The sequence below is a fragment of the Pan troglodytes genome, chromosome 12, assembly GCF_028858775.2.
Source record: "Pan troglodytes isolate AG18354 chromosome 12, NHGRI_mPanTro3-v2.0_pri, whole genome shotgun sequence".
NCBI classification, from domain to species: domain Eukaryota; kingdom Metazoa; phylum Chordata; class Mammalia; order Primates; family Hominidae; genus Pan; species Pan troglodytes.
Genome location: NC_072410.2, coordinates 4,550,014 through 4,565,774, shown reverse-complemented (window position 1 = coordinate 4,565,774; position 15,761 = coordinate 4,550,014).

Sequence of the window (15,761 nt, the reverse complement as noted above, 5' to 3'; positions counted from 1 at the left end):
CACACAGATGGCCGTGTAGATATTTCCATGTTTATACAGATGGCGGCGCAGATATTTCCATGGACATGCAGATGGCGGTGTAGATATTTCCATGTTTTCACTGATGGTGGTGTAGATATTTCCGTGTTTATACACATGGGGGAGTAGATACTTCCATCTTTATGGAGATGGCAGTGTAGATATTTTCATGTTTATAGAGATGGCAGTGTAGATATTTCCATATTTATAGAGATAGCGGTGTAGATATTTCCATCTTTCTACAGATGGCAGTGTAGATATTATTTCCATGTTTATACAGACGGCAGTGTAGATATTTCCATATTTATACAGATGTCTGTGTAGATATTTCCATGTGTATACAGATGGTATTGTAGGTATTTCCATGTTTATACAGATGGTGGTGTAGATATTTCCATGTTTATTCAGATGACTGTGTAGATATTTCCATGTTTTTACAGATGGCAGTGTAGATATTTCAATGTTTATAGAGATGGCGCTGTAGATATTTCCATGTTTATACAGATAACGGTGGAGATATTTCCATGTTTATACAGACAGCAGTGGAGATATTTCCATGTTTATACACATAGCGGTGTACATATTTCCATGTTTATACAGACAGCGGTGTAGGTATTTCCATGTTTATACAGATAGAGGTGCAGATATTTCCATGTTTATACAGATGCCTATGCAGATATCTCCATATTTATATAGAGGGCTGTGTAGATATTTCTATGTTTATACAGATGGAAGTGTAGATATTTCCATGTTTATACAGATCGCGGTTTAGATATTTCCATGTTTATACAGATCGCGGGGTAGATATTTCCATGTTTATACAGATCGCGGTGTAGATATTTCCATGTTTTTACAGATATCGGTGTAGATATTTCCATGTTTACACAGATTGCGGTGTAGATATTTCCGTCTTTCTACAGATGGCATTGGAGATATTTCCATGTTTATACAGATGGCAGTGTAGATATTTTCATGTTTATATAGATGGTGGTGTAGATATTACCCTGTTTATACAGATAGCGATGTAGATATTTCCATGTTTATACAGATCGCGGTGAAGCTATTTCCATGTTTATACAGATCGCGGTGTAGATATTCCCATGTTTATACAGATCGTGGTGTAGATATTTCCATGTTTATACAGACCGCAGTGTAGATATTTCCATGTTTATAGAGATAGCAGTGTAGATATTTCCATGTTTGTATAGATGGCGGTGTTGATGTTTCCATCTGTACACAGATTGCCGTGTAGGTATTTCCATGTGTATACAGATGGCATTGTAGATATTTCCATGTTTATACAGATGGAGGTGTAGATATTTCCATGTTTACACAGATGACTGTATAGGTATTTCCGTGTTTATACAGATCGCGGTTTAGATATTTCCAAGTTTATAGAGATAGCGGTGTAGGTATTTCCATGTTTATAGACATAGCGTTGTAGATATTTCCATGTTTATATAGATGGCGTTGTAGATATTTCCATGTTTATACCGATAGCGGTGTTGGTATTTCCATGTTTATACAGATAGCGATGTAGATATTTCCATGTTTATACAGCTCGCGGTGCAGATATTTATATCTTTATACAGATGGCATTGTAGATATTTCCTTATTCACACAGATGGCGGTGTAGATGTTTCCATGTTTATACAGATGGCGACGTAGATATTTCCATGGACATGCAGATGGCGGTGTAGATATTTCCATGTTTTCACTGATGGTGGTGTAGATATTTCCGAGTTTATACACATGGCGGACTAGATACTTCCATCTTTATGGAGATGGCAGTGTAGATATTTTCATGTTTATAGAGATGGCGGTGTAGATATTTCCATGTTTACAGAGATAGCAGTGTAGATATTTACATGTTTAAACAGATGGCTGTGTAGATATTTCCATGTGTATACTGATGGCATTGAAGGTATTTCCATGTTTATACAGATGACTGTATAGGTTTTTCCATGTTTTTAAAGATGGCAGTGCAGATATTTCCATGTTTATAGAGATAGCGGTGTAGATATTTCCATGTTTGTACTGATGGCGGTGTTGATATTTCCATCTATACACAGATGGCCGTGTAGGTATTTCCATGTTTATACAGATGGCGGCGTAGATATTTCCATGGTCATGCAGATGGCGGTGTAGATATTTCCATGTTTTCACTGATGGTGGTGTAGATATTTCCGTGTTTATACACATGGCGGAGTAGATACTTCCATCTTTATGGAGATGGCAGTGTAGATATTTTCAAGTTTATAGAGATGGCGGTGTAGATATTTCCATATTTATAGAGATAGCGGTGTAGATATTTCCATCTTTCTACAGATGGCAGTGTAGATATTATTTCCATGTTTATACAGATGGCAGTGTAGATATTTCCATATTTATACAGATGTCTGTGTAGATATTTCCATGTGTATACAGATGGTATTGTAGGTATTTCCATGTTTATACAGATGGTGGTGTAGATATTTCCATGTTTATTCAGATGACTGTGTAGATATTTCCATGTTTTTACAGATGGCAGTGTAGATATTTCAATGTTTATAGAGATGGCGCTGTAGATATTTCCATGTTTATACAAATAACGGTGGAGATATTTCCATGTTTATACAGACAGCAGTGGAGATATTTCCATGTTTATACACATAGCGGTGTACATATTTCCATGTTTATACAGACAGCGGTGTAGGTATTTCCATGTTTATACAGATAGAGGTGTAGATATTTCCATGTTTATACAGATGCCTATGCAGATATCTCCATATTTATATAGAGGGCTGTGTAGATATTTCTATGTTTATACAGATGGCAGTGTAGATATTTCCATGTTCCTACACATGACGGTGTTGTTATTTCCATGTTTATACAGATGGCTTTGTAGATATTTCCATGTCTATAGAGATAGCGGTGCAGATATTTCCATGTTTATACAGATAGCGGTGAATATATTTCCATGTTTATACAGATCGTGGTGTAGATATTTCCATGTTTACACAGATGACTGTATAGGTATTTCCATGTTTATACAGATGGTGTAGATATTTCCATGTATATAGAGATAGCGGTGTAGATATTTCCATATTTATACACATAACGGTGTAGAAATTTCCATGTTTATACAGATAGCGGTGTAAATATTTCCATGTTTATACAGATCACGGTGTAGATATTTCCATGTTTATAGAGATAGCGGTGTAGATATTTCCATGTTTATACCGATAGCGGTTTAGATATTTCCATGTTTATACAGACCGCGGTGTAGATATTTCCATGTTTATACAGATTGCGGTGCAGATATTTCCATGTTTGTACAGATGGCGTTGTTGATATTTCCATCTATACACAGATGAGTGTGTAGATATTTGCATGTTTATACAGATGGCGGCGCAGATATTTCCATGGAAATGTAGATGGCGGTGTAGATATTTCCATGCTTACACAGGTAGTTGTGTAGTTATTTCCATGTTTATATAGATAGCGGTGTAGATATTTCCATGTTTCTACCAATGGCTGTGTAGATATTTCCATGTTTATACAGATGGCGGTGCAGATATTTCCATGTTTATACTGATAACTTTGTAAGTATTTCCATGTTTACAGATGGCGGTGTAGATATTTCGATGTTTATAGAGATAGCAGTGGAGATATTTCCATGTTTATACAGATAGCGTTGCAGTTATTTCCACGTTTATACTGATCGCGGTGTAGATATTTCCATGATTATAGAGATGGCAGTGTAGATATTTCCATGTTCACAGAGATAGCGGTGTTGATTTTTCCATGTATGTAGAGATAGCGATGTGGATATTTCCATGTTTATACAGATAGGGGTGTAGATATTTCCATGTTTATAGAGATGGCGGCGTAGATATTTCCATGTTTATACAGATAGCGGAGTAGATATTTCCATGTTTATACAGACCGCGGTGTAGATATTTCCATGTTTATACAGATAGCGGTGCAGATATTTCCATGTTTGTACAGATGGCGGTGTTGATATTTCCATGTATACACAGATGACCGTGTAGATATTTCCTTGTTTATACAGCTGACGGCACAGATATTTCTATGTATATGTAGATGGTGGTGTAGATACTTCCATGAATATACAGATAGCGCTGTACTTATTTCCATGTTTGTATAGAGAGCAGTGTAGACATTTCCTTGGATGTACACATGGCTGTGTAGATATTTCCATGTTTATACAGATGGCGGTGTAGTTATTTCCATGTTTATACAGATAAATTTGTAAGTATTTCCATGTTTATACAGATGGCGGTGTAGATATTTCGATGTTTACAGAGATAGCAGTGGAGATATTTCCATGTTTATACTCATAACGATGTAATTATTTCCATGTTTATATAGATAGCAGTGCAGATATTTACATGTATATACACATGGCTGTGTAGATATTTCCATGTTTATACAGATGGCGGTGTAGATATTTCCATGTTTATACAGAGGGCGGAGTAGATATTTCGATGTTTCTAGAGATAGCAGTGGAGATATTTCCATGTTTATACAGATAGCGGTGTAGATATTTCCATGTTTATACTGATCGCGGTGTAAATATTTCCGTGTTAATAGAGATGGCGTTGTAGATATTTCCATGTTTATAGAGATAGCGGTGTTGATTTTTCCATGTTTATAGAGATAGCTGTGTGGATATTTCCATATTTATACAGATAGGGGTGTAGATATTTCCATGTTTATAGAGATGGCGGTGTAGATATTTCCATGTTTATACAGATCACGTTGTGGATATTTCCATGTTTATACAGATTGCGGTGTAGATATTTCCATGTTTATACTGATCATCATGTAGATATTTCCATGTTTATACAGATCGCGGTGGTGATATTACCATGTTTATAGGGATAGCGGTGCAAATATTTCCACATTTATACAGATAGCGGTGTAGTTATTAGCATGTTTATACAGATAGCGGTGTAGATATTTCCATGTATAAACAGATGTCTGTGTATATACTTCCATGTTTAAACAGATGGCGGTTTAGATATTTCCTTGTTTATACAAATAGCGGTGTAGTTATTTCCATGTTTATACAGATAGCGGTGTAGATATTTCCACGTTTATACAGATGGCGGTGTAGATATTTCCATCTTTCTACAAATGGCAGTGTAGATATTTCCATGTTTATAGAGATGGCGGTGTAGATATTTCCATGTTTATATAGATGGCAGTGTAGACATTTTCTTGTTTATGTGGATGGCGCTGTAGATACCTCAATGTTTAAAGAGATGGCGGTGTGTATATTTCCATGTTGATGGAGACAGCGGTGTAGATATTTCCATGTTTATAGAGATAGCGGTGTAGTTATTTCCATGTTTATAGAGATAGCGGTGTAGATATTTCCATGTTTCTACAGATGACTGTGTAGATATTTCCATGTTTGTACAGATGGCATTGTAGATATTTCCATGTATATAGAGATAGCGGTGTAGATATTTTCATGTTTACACAGACTGCGGTGGAGATTTGTCCATGTTTATACAGATAGCAATGGAGATATTTCCACGTTAATACACACAGCGGTGTAGATATTTCCATGTTTATACAGATAGTGGTGTAGATATTTCCATGTTTATTCAGATGGCTGTGCCGATATTTCCATGTTTATACAGAGTTCTCTGTAGATATTTCCATGTTTATATAGATGACAGTGTAGATATTTCCAGGTTTTTACAGATGACTGTGTAGATATTTTCATGTTAATACAGATGGCGGTTTAGATATTTCCATGTTTATAGAGATAGATAGCGGTGTAGATATTTCCATGTTTATAGAGATAGCGGTTTAAATATTTCCATCTTTATACAGATAGTGGTGTAGATATTTCCATGTTTATACAGATGGCGGTGTAGATACAGCCATGTTTCTGAATATGGCAGTGTAGATATTTTCATGTTTACATAGATGGCGGTGTAGTTATTTCCATGTTTACAGAGATTGCGGTGTAGATATTTCCATGTTTATAGTGCAAGTGGTGTAGGTATTTCCATGTTTATAGAGATATCAGTGTAGACATTTCCATATTTATACAGGTAGTGGTGTAGGTATTTCCATGTTTATACAGATGGCGGTGTAGATATTTCCATGTTTCCAAAGATGGCGGTGTAGCTATTTCCTTGTTTATAGAGATAGCGGTGTAGATATTTCCATGTATATACAGATAGCGGTGTAGATATTTACCTGTTTACACAGATAGCGGTTGAGATATTTCCCTGTTTATACAGATAGCGATGTAGATATTTCCATGTTTATACAGATAGCAGTGTAGATATTTCCATGTTTATAGAGATAGCGGTGTAGATATTTCCATGTTTATACAGATGGCTGTGTAGATATTTCCATGTGTATACAGATGGCAGTGTAGATATTTCCATGTTTATACATATAGCGGTGTAGATATTTCCATGTTTACAGATATAGCGGTAAAGATATTTCCATCTTTGCACAGATTGCGGTGTAGACATTGCAAACTTTACACAGATAAAGGTGTAGATATTTCCAAGTTTACACTGATATCTGTGTCGATATTTCCATGTTTACAGAGATATCATTGTAGATATTTCCATGTTTATACAGATAGCGGTGTAGTTATTTACATGCTGATGCAGATAGCGGTGTAGATATTTTCAGGGTTATACAGATAGTGGTGTAGATATTTCCACGTTTTACAGATAGCTGTGTAGATATTTCCCTGTTTACACAGATAGCGTTGTAAATATTTCCATGTTTACACAGATATCGTTGTAGATATTTCCATGCTTACACAGATTGCGGTGTAGATATTTCCGGGTTTACACAGATAGCTGTGTAGATATTTCCATGTTTACACAGATAGCGTTGTAGATATTTCATTGTTTATAGAGATAGCGATGTAGGTATTTCCATGTTTTTAAAGATACCGGTGTAGGTGTTTCCGTGTTTATAAAGATAGTCGTGGAGATATTTCCATGTTTATACAGATAGCGGTGTAAAAATTTCCATGTCTATGCAGATAGCGGTGTAGTTATTTCCATATTTATACAGATAGCGGTGTAGATATTTCCATGTTTATACAGGTAGCGGTGTAGACATTCCCATGTTTATACAGATCGCTTTGTAGATATTTCCATCTTTCTACAGATGTCAGTGTAGATATTTCCAAGTTTATACAGATTTCTGTGTATATATTTCAATGTTTATGCAGATGGCTATGTAGGTATTTCCATGTTTATAGAGATGGCGCTATAGTTATTTCTATGTTTATAGAGATAGCGGTGTAAATATTTCCATGTTTATAGAGATGGTGGTGTAAGTATTTTCATGTTTATAGAGATAGCGGTGTAGATATTTCCATGTTTACACAGATAGCGGTGTAGATATTTCCATGTTTATACAGATAGTGTTGTTGATATTTCCATGTTTATAGAGATAGCTGTGTAGGTATTTCCATGTTTATAGACATAGCGGTGTAGATATTTCCATGTTTATAAAGATGGCGTTGTAGATATTTCCATGTTTACACCGATAGCGGTGTTGTTATTTCCACGTTTATACAGATAGCGATGTAGATATTTCCATGTTTATACAGCTCGCGGTGCAGGTATTTATATCTTTATACAGATGGCATTGTCTATATTTCCTTAGTCACACTGATGGCGGTGTAGATGTTTCCATGTTTATGCAGATGGCGGAGTAGTTAGTTCCATGTTTATGGAGATGGCAGTGTAGATATTTTCATTTTTATAGAGATGGCGGTGTAGATATTTCCATGTTTATAGAGATAGCAGTGTAGATATTTACATGTTTATACAGATGGCTCTGTAGATATTTCCATGTGTATACAGATGGCATTGTAGATATTTCCATGTTTATACAGATGACTGTATAGGTATTTCCATGTTTTTACACATGGCAGTGCAGATATTTCCATGTTTATAGAGATAGCGATGTAGATATTTCCATGTTTGTACAGATGGCGGTGTTGATATTTCCACTTCTACACAGATGGCCGTGTAGATATTTCCATGTTTATACAGATGGCGGCATAGATATTTCCATGGACATGCAGATTGCGGTGTAGATATTTCCATGTTTATACAGATAGCGGTGTAGATATTTCCATGTTTACACAGATGGTGGTGTAGGTATTTCCGTGTTTATACACATGGCGGAGTAGATACTTCCATCTTTATGGAGATGGCAGTGTAGATATTTTCATGTTTATAGAGATGACGGTGTAGATATTTCCATATTTATAGAGAAAGTGGTGTGCATATTTCCATCTTTCTACAGATGGCAGTGTAGATATTTCCATGTTTATACAGAAGGCCGTGTAGATATTTCCATATTTTTACAGATGCCTGTGTAGATATTTCAATGTGTATACAGATGGTATTTTATGTATTTCCGTGTATATACAGACGGTGGTGTAGATATTTACATGTTTATTCTGATGACTGGGTAGATATTTCCATGTTTTTACAGATGGCAGTGTAGATATTTCAAAGTTTATAGAGATGGCGCTGTAGACATTTCCATGTTTAAACAGATAACGGTGGAGGTATTTCCATGTTTATACAGACAGCAGTGGAGATATTTCCATGTTTATACACATAGCGGTGTACATATTTCCATGTTTATAGAGACAGCGGTGTAGGTATTTCCATGTTTATACAGATAGCGGTGCAGATATTCCCATGTTTACACAGATGCCTATGCAGATAATTCCATATTTATACAGAGGGCTGTGTAGATATTTCTATGTTTATACAGATGGCAGTGTAGATATTTCCATGTTCCTACACATGACTGTGTAGGTATTTCCATCTTTATACAGATGGCTTTGTAGATATTTCCATGTTTATAGAGATAGCGGTGCAGATATTTCCATGTTTATACAGATAGCGGTGTATATATTTCCATGTTTATACAGATCGTGGTGTAGATATTTCCATGTTTATACAGATACCTGTGTAGATATTTCCATGTTTATACAGACCGCAGTGTAGATAATTCCATGTTTATAGAGATAGCAGTGTAGATATTTTCATGTTTGTACAGATGGCGGTGTTGATGTTTCCATCTATACACAGATTGCCATGTAGGTATTTCCATGTGTATACAGATGGCATTGTAGATATTTCCATGTTTATACAGATGGTGGTGTAGATATTTCCATGTTTACACAGATGACTGTATAGGTATTTCCATGTTTATACAGATGGCGGTGTAGATATTTCCATGTTTATAGAGATAGCGGTGTAGACATTTCCATATTTATACATATAACTGTGTAGAAATTTCCATGTTTATACAGATAGCTGTGTAAATATTTCCATGTTTATAGAGATCACGGTGTAGATATTTCCATGTTTATAGAGATAGCGGTGTAGATATTTCCATTTTTTTACAAATAGCAGTGTAGATATTTCCATGTTTATACAGACCGCGGTGTAGATATTTCCATGTTTATACAGATAGCGGTGCAGCTATTTCCATGTTTGTACAGATGGCGGTGTTGATATTTCCATCTATACACAGATGACCGTGTAGATATTTCCATGTTTATACAGATGGCGGTGCAGATATTTCCATGGATATGTAGATGGCAGTGTAGATATTTCCATGTTTATACAGATAGTGGTGTAGATATTTCCATGTTTATATAGACTGCGTTGTAGATATTTCCATGTATATACACATGGCTGTGTAGATATTTCCAAGTTTATGCAGATGGCGTTGTAGGTATTTCCATGTTTACACAGATAACTTTGTATTTCCATGTTTATACAGATGGTGGTGTAGATATTTCGATGTTTATAGAGATAGCAGTTGAGATATTTCCATTTTTATACAGATAGCGGTGTAGATATTTCCATGTTTATACTGATCGTGGTGTAGATATTTCCATGTTTATAGAGATGGCGGTGTAGATATTTCCATGTTCATAGAGATAGCGGTGTTGAATTTCCATGTTTATAGAGATAGCGGTGTGGATATTTCCATGTTTATACGGATAGGGGTGTAGATATTTCCATGTTTATAGAGATGGCGGTGTAGATATTTCCATGTTTATGCAGATCATGATGTAGATATTTGCTTGTTTTTGCAAATAGCGGTGTAGTTATTTCCATGTTTATACAGATAGCGGTGTAGATATTTCCATGTATATACAGATGGCTGTGTAGATATTTCCATGTTTATACAGATGGCTGTGTAGATATTTCCATGTTTATACAGATGACTTTGTAGGTATTTCCATGTTTATACAGATGGCGGTGTAGATATTTCCATGTTTATACAGATCGCGGTGTAGATATTTCCATGTTTATACAGATAGTCGTGTAGTTATTTCCATGTTAATACAGATAGCGGTGTAGTTATTTCCATGTTTTTACAGATAACGGTGTAGATATTTCCATGTTTATACAGATAGCGGTGTAGGTATTTCCATGTTTAAACAGATAGCGTTGTTGATATTTCCATGTTTATAGAGATAGCTGTGTGTGTATTTCCATGTTTATAGACATAGCGGTGTAGGTATTTCCATGTTTATAAAGATGGCGTTGTAGATATTTCCATGTTTACACCGATAGCGGTGTTGGTATTTCCACGTTTATACAGATAGCGATGTAGATATTTCCATGTTTATACAGCTCGCGGTGCAGGTATTTATATCTTTATACAGATGGCATTGTAGATATTTCCTTATTCACACTGATGGCGGTGTAGATGTTTCCATGTTTATGCAGATGGCGGAGTAGTTAGTTCCATGTTTATGGAGATGGCAGTGTAGATATTTTCATTTTTATAGAGATGGCGGTGTAGATATTTCCATGTTTATAGAGATAGCAGTGTAGATATTTACATGTTTATACAGATGGCTGTGTAGATATTTCCATCTGTATACAGATGGTATTGTAGATATTTCCATGTTTATACAGATGACTGTATAGGTATTTCCATGTTTTTACACATGGCAGTGCAGATATTTCCATGTTTATAGAGATAGCGATGTAGATATTTCCATGTTTGTACAGATGGCGGTGTTGATATTTCCATTTCTACACAGATGGCCGTGTAGATATTTCCATGTTTATACAGATGGCGGCATAGATATTTCCATGGACATGCAGATGGCTGTGTAGATATTTCCATGTTTATACAGATAGCGGTGTAGATATTTCCATGTTTACACAGATGGTGGTGTAGATATTTCCGTGTTTATACACATGGCGGAGTAGATACTTCCATCTTTATGGAGATGGCAGTGTAGATATTTTCATGTTTATAGAGATGACGGTGTAGATATTTCCATATTTATAGAGAAAGTGGTGTACATATTTCCATCTTTCTACAGATGGCAGTGTAGATATTTCCATGTTTATACAGAAGGCCGTGTAGATATTTCCATATTTATACAGATGTCTGTGTAGATATTTCCATGTGTATACAGATGGTATTTTATGTATTTCCGTGTATATACAGACGGTGGTGTAGATATTTACATGTTTATTCTGATGACTGTGTAGATATTTCCATGTTTTTACAGATGGCAGTGTAGATATTTCAATGTTTATAGAGATGGCGCTATAGACATTTCCATGTTTAAACAGATAACGGTGGAGATATTTCCATGTTTATACAGACAGCAGTGGAGATATTTCCATGTTTATACACATAGCGGTGTACATATTTCCATGTTTATAGAGACAGCGGTGTAGGTATTTCCATGTTTATACAGATAGCGGTGCAGATATTTCCATGTTTACACAGATGCCTATGCAGATATTTCCATATTTATACAGAGGGCTGTGTAGATATTTCTATGTTTATACAGATGGCAGTGTAGATATTTCCATGTTCCTACACATGACTGTGTAGGTATTTCCATCTTTATACAGATGGCTTTGTAGATATTTCCATGTTTATAGAGATAGCGGTGCAGATATTTCCATGTTTATACAGATAGCGGTGTATATATTTCCATGTTTATACAGATCGTGGTGTAGATATTTCCATGTTTATACAGATACCTGTGTAGATATTTCCATGTTTATACAGACCGCAGTGTAGATAATTCCATGTTTATAGAGATAGCAGTGTAGATATTTTCATGTTTGTACAGATGGCGGTGTTGATGTTTCCATCTATACACAGATTGCCGTGTAGGTATTTCCATGTGTATACAGATGGCATTGTAGATATTTCCATGTTTATACAGATGGTGGTGTAGATATTTCCATGTTTACACAGATGACTGTATAGGTATTTCCATGTTTATACAGATGGCGGTGTAGATATTTCCATGTTTATAGAGATAGCGGTGTAGACATTTCCATATTTATACATATAACTGTGTAGAAATTTCCATGTTTATACAGATAGCTGTGTAAATATTTCCATGTTTATAGAGATCACGGTGTAGATTTTCCATGTTTATAGAGATAGCGGTGTAGATATTTCCATTTTTTTACAGATAGCGGTGTAGATATTTCCATGTTTATACAGACCGCGGTGTAGATATTTCCATGTTTATACAGATAGCGGTGCAGCTATTTCCATGTTTGTACAGATGGCGGTGTTGATATTTCCATCTATACACAGATGACCGTGTAGATATTTCCATGTTTATACAGATGGCGGCGCAGATATTTCCATGGATATGTAGATGGCAGTGTAGATATTTCCATGTTTATACAGATAGTGGTGTAGTTATTTCCATGTTTATATAGACAGCGTTGTAGATATTTCCATGTATATACACATGGCTGTGTAGATATTTCCAAGTTTATGCAGATGGCGTTGTAGATATTTCCATGTTTACACAGATAACTTTGTATTTCCGTGTTTATACAGATGGTGGTGTAGATATTTCGATGTTTATAGAGATAGCAGTTGAGATATTTCCATTTTTATACAGATAGCGGTGTAGATATTTCCATGTTTATACTGATCGTGGTGTAGATATTTCCATGTTTATAGAGATGGCGGTGTAGATATTTCCATGTTCATAGAGATAGCGGTGTTGAATTTCCATGTTTATAGAGATAGCGGTGTGGATATTTCCATGTTTATACGGATAGGGGTGTAGATATTTCCATGTTTATAGAGATGGCGGTGTAGATATTTCCATGTTTATGCAGATCACGATGTAGATATTTGCTTGTTTTTGCAAATAGCGGTGTAGTTATTTCCATGTTTATACAGATAGCGGTGTAGATATTTCCATGTATATACAGATGGCTGTGTAGATATTTCCATGTTTATACAGATGGCTGTGTAGATATTTCCATGTTTATACAGATGACTTTGTAGGTATTTCCATGTTTATACAGATGGCGGTGTAGATATTTCCATGTTTATACAGATCGCGGTGTAGATATTTCCATGTTTATACAGATAGTCGTGTAGATATTTCCATGTTAATACAGAAAGCGGTGTAGTTATTTCCATGTTTTTACAGATAACGGTGTAGATATTTCCATGTTTATACAGATAGCGGTGTAGATATTTCCATGTTTATACAGATAGCGTTGTTGATATTTCCATGTTTATAGAGATAGCTGTGTGGGTATTTCCATGTTTATAGACATAGCGGTGTAGGTATTTCCATGTTTATAAAGATGGCGTTGTAGATATTTCCATGTTTACACCGATAGCAGTGTTGGTATTTCCACGTTTATACAGATAGCGATGTAGATATTTCCATGTTTATACAGCTCGCGGTGCAGATATTTCCATGGATATGTAGATAGCAGTGTAGATATTTCCATGTTTATACAGATAGTGGTGTAGTTATTTCCTTGTTTATATAGACAGCGGTGTAGATATTTCCATGTATATACACATGGCTGTGTAGATATTTCCATGTTTATGCAGATGGCGTTGTAGATATTTCCATGTTTACACAGATAACTTTGTATTTCCATGTTTATACAGATGGCGGTGTAGATATTTCGATGTATATAGAGATAGCAGTTGAGATATTTCCATTTTTATACAGATAGCGGTGTAGATATTTCCATGTTTATACTGATCGTGGTGTAGATATTTCCATGTTTATAGAGATGGCGGTGTAGATATTTCCATGTTCATAGAGATAGCGGTGTTGAATTTCCATGTTTATAGAGATAGCGGTGTGGATATTTCCATGTTTATACGGATAGGGGTGTAGATATTTCCATGTTTATAGTGATGGCGGTGTAGATATTTCCATGTTTATGCAGATCACGGTGTAGATATTTGCTTGTTTTTGCAAATAGCGGTGTAGTTATTTCCATGTTTATACAGATAGCGGTGTAGATATTTCCATGTATATACAGATGGCTGTGTAGATATTTCCATGTTTATACAGATGGCTGTGTAGATATTTCCATGTTTATACAGATGACTTTGTAGGTAATTCCATGTTTATACAGATGGCGGTGTAGACATTTCCATGTTTGTAGAGATAGCTGTGTAGATATTTTCATGTTTATACAGATAGCGGTGTAGATATTTCGATGTTTATACAGATCGCGGTGTAGATATTTCCATGTTTATACAGATAGGGGTGTAGATATTTCCATGTTAATACAGATAGCGGTGTAGTTATTTCCATGTTTTTACAGATAACGGTGTAGATATTTCCATGTTTATACAGATAGCGGTGTAGATATTTCCATGTTTATACAGATAGCGTTGTTGATATTTCCATGTTTATAGAGATAGCTGTGTAGGTATTTCCATGTTTATAGACATAGCGGTGTAGATATTTCCATGTTTATAAAGATGGCGTTGTAGATATTTCCATGTTTATACCGATAGCGGTATTGGTATTTCCATGTTTATACAGATAGCGATGTAGATATTTCCATGTTTATACAGCTTGCGGTGCAGATATTTATATCTTTATACAGATGGCATTGCAGATATTTCCTTATTCACACTGATGGCGGTGTAGATGTTTCCATGTTTATGCAGATGGCGGAGTAGTTAGTTCCATGTTTATGGAGATGGCAGTGTAGATATTTTCATGTTTATAGAGATGGCGGTGTAGGTATTTCCATGTTTATAGAGATAGCAGTGTAGATATTTACATGTTTATACAGATGGCTGTGTAGATATTTCCATGTGTATACAGATGGCATTGTAGTTATTTCCATGTTTATACAGATGACTGTATAGGTATTTCCATGTTTTTACACATGGCAGTGCAGATATTTCCATGTTTATAGAGATAGCGATGTAGATATTTCCATGTTTGTACAGATGGCGGTTTTGATATTTCCATTTCTACACAGATGGCCGTGTAGATATTTCCACGTTTATACAGATGGCGGCATAGATATTTCCATGGACATGCAGATTGCTGTGTAGATATTTCCATGTTTATACAGATAGCGGTTTAGATATTTCCATGTTTACACAGATGGTGGTGTAGATATTTCCGTGTTTATACACATGGCGGAGTAGATACTTCCATCTTTATGGAGATGGCAGTGTAGATATTTTCATGTTTATAGAGATGACGGTGTAGATATTTCCATATTTATAGAGAAACTGGTGTACATATTTCCATCTTTCTACAGATGGCAGTGTAGATATTTCCATGTTTATACAGAAGGCCGTGTAGATATTTCCATATTTATACAGATGTCTGTGTAGATATTTCCATGTGTATACAGATGGTATTTTATGTATTTCCGTGTATATACAGACGGTGGTGTAGATATTTACAT